Here is a 3,150-nt window from a genome sequence, read left to right on the forward strand (position 1 = left end):
TACAATTTTATTGCTATTAGTATTAGTTATAGAATCAAGTACACCAGCCAGTACATCTTCAGATAGTTGCAATTGTGTTCTTCCATGGACACTTGGTGTATTAATTGGGGCAGTAGTGATGATTGTTGCTTCACTTGTGATCATTTTTATCATAATAATTTATTTTGTCTCACATAAATAGAGGTAAAAACTATAAACATGTTTCTGCTGTGTTTTTTAAGACATTATATTAGATACTACCCAGGTTTGCTAGATTTTATTTTTGGACAAGAGTGAGCTACTTATTTGAGTGTCTAATTGAGTTTTGTGAACATTGTGAATGAGAGTGTAAAAAGAATGAGTTAATTGGTTGTGATATTTTATATGTGACAATCAAAAAAGAATTTAAGTCAATCACACAGTATCAATCATTGTTTAGTGTTAATAAACTCTACTATACTTAGTCTTATTGCAGCATACACGTTTAAACAATCAGAGTAATTCACAAGACAATTCCTAATACTGCACCCAGGGCAGTAGAGTAGTGTAGCGTCTTTGATTTAATTATTTAATTATTAATTTCTGGACTATACGGCATCATGTACTGCTCCAGCATACATTTACAAGTCCTCATACAACATCAATCAATGAATGTACATATCAACATTAGCTAACACCTGCAGACACCTATGCAACTTATTCATTATGTTTGTATATAAGATACAGTTTATCGATTCTCACAGTTCCTAGCTGATCTCTCTCTTTCTCTCCTTGAATGCTCAACCTCTCATCACAGTCTTAGACCTCAAACTCTCATTAATAGTATTCAGTTATAAGTCAAGTTTTAGCTATATGGAGTCAAGTGCACCAGCCAGTACATCTTTAGATAGGTGTATTAATTGGGGTAGCTGTGATGACTGTTGTTTCACTTGTGATTATTACCTTGCCAAGCGTAGGCATATAGGCAAGGGTATATACATTGTACATTGTTTATTGTTCTATTTTAATTGCCACTAGTAAAATAGTAAATTTTAAAGTTGCTGTGCCAAGATACGCCATGCTACTATATACTGTTATTTTCTATACATGTATGTCTGCCAAGATAAAGTTATAAATGTATTATTAAATTTGTCCATAAGCAGTGTTAGGTGTAGTATCAATGACTTGTTCTTGTTGTTCATTGTTGATAGTTGGTAAATCATATATTGGACCAATGTCTACTGGTGATCTTTCTCTTAGTGTATTCCCTTTATTCTTCATTATACAGTATACAATGATACTAGTAATTATTGATGTAATGAGTCCAGTTAATAGACCAGTGATAGGTACTGTAATAGCAACTGAATGTGTGTGTATAATAGATACATTAGATATGTACATACATTAATGTATTAAGTAACCAGAACTGATGATGGATCCTGTACATGTGGATTGTGATGTGATGGAAGTAGAGCCTAACAAAAATATAATTTAGTAATATCAAATTATTTTGAAAGTGTAAATTGACTACTTAATTAACATTGACTACCACATGCTTAACTTTGTCACTAATTTGTAAACATGATTTAGCAGTTTACTATATAGTCAGATAATGTCAAACCATTTTGGGATTGAAAGGATATGGGCTATATATAGTATGGGTATTTTTTAGAAATTGGTTCTTTCTTAAAATGGTTGTAACTTGAAAAATTTAAGTCGGAATCAGCTCAAACTCTCCAGAACACAGCATAAGGATATCAATATGTATCAGAAAATGTAATAAAAATTTGGGGTGATTTCAGAGCCATTTTTCTGAAAAAATCATGGGCTATAGCCTTAGGTATTTTTCAGATTTTGGGCTATTTCTTAAAATGGCCATAACTTGAAAAATTGACATCGGAATCAGCTCAAACTTTCTACATAGCATTAGGACATCAATATGTATCAGAAAATGTAATAAAAATTTGGGGGTGATTTCAGAGCCAAATTTCTGAAAAAACCATGTGCTATATATAGCCTTGGGTATTTTTCAGATTTTGGCCTATTTTTTTAACTGGCCGTAACGTGAAAAATTGATATCTGAATCAGCTCAAACTTTTGAAAAAAGCCATTTTTTGAAAAAACCTTGGGCTATAGCCCAGTTTCTACACAGCATAAGGACATCAAGCATCAGAAAAAAATATAGGTAATTTTTGGAGCCATTTATCAACAAATCCTAGGTAATAGCAACTTATTGATTAAAAATTTTGGATGATTTTCAGGTGCTTACAAATTGCAATAAAATGTCAGTTAGTAAGAAAGCATTGCACAGAACAGATTTCAGTATTATAATATAAAATGTATTTAGCACAAACTTGATATTGTTGATGGTTCTATGCTGCTTGAAGTTTCTGATACTAATGTATTATTAATGATTGTCAGAGATATTGACATTGAAGTGGATCTGTCATTACTGCTACTGGTGATAGCATCAGATAAACTTTTAGTAACTGAAACTATAACAAATATGGAATGGAAAGTATTAGAACTAATTTAGTAGACATTTGTATATACGTTTTTATAATAATTATTATGTTATACTGACCAGTTAAAGTGGTTATTATTAAAATGGACTGTTGGCACAGTTGCTCAGTTATGTTGACTAAAGGTTAGACACAATACACTAAATATACTCATCAGTTTATAATAAACAAACCTGTAATGTTAATCAGTGGTCCCTCTCCAATAGCATTAACTGGTTTTATGTATACAGTATATTCATTATTGGGATATAGTCCATTAATAGTTACATTAGTATCAGTTGTATTAATAGTAATATTGTGTACACTAACAATGTAATGTACTGGAGGATAATGTAATGTAACATCCTATTAATAATAATAATGATTCCACATCATGGAGAGGTGAATATATGACAATGTATTTGGCCAATGAATATCATTAATTTTAGCAATTTTCAAAGGTATAAAACTTGGATCACGTGAGTCTCCTAGTCGGCCAAAAAATTTTGCTTGCTCAGAGTAATACACGTTTGTTGACTGAGTTTGGTTTGTTGCTGTTTTAACCTCTTTCCATCTGGTTTCCAGTACTATTCTTTGTTTTACTGAGACTCTGAATCGATTGGTGATTCTGCTATTTCCGTCCTTGGTCTCTTTATGTCGTCTTTTCGGGATTTTCTCAGCCTTGATTCTG

General features: G+C 31.7%; 1 long non-coding RNA gene across 1 annotated transcript; it reads left to right on the top strand.

Moving 5' to 3' along the window:
• Nucleotides 1-10: 10 nt before the first annotated feature.
• On the top strand, nucleotides 11-360 carry LOC109591041 (uncharacterized). The gene is made up of 2 exons (XR_002189634.1): nucleotides 11-183; nucleotides 234-360. It is a non-coding gene; the product is annotated as an uncharacterized LOC109591041 (long non-coding RNA).
• Nucleotides 361-3,150: the final 2,790 nt, after the last annotated feature.

The sequence above is a fragment of the Amphimedon queenslandica genome, unplaced genomic scaffold (genome assembly GCF_000090795.2).
Source record: "Amphimedon queenslandica unplaced genomic scaffold, v1.1 AMPQUscaffold_9083_Cont18975, whole genome shotgun sequence".
In the NCBI taxonomy this organism is placed as follows: domain Eukaryota; kingdom Metazoa; phylum Porifera; class Demospongiae; order Haplosclerida; family Niphatidae; genus Amphimedon; species Amphimedon queenslandica.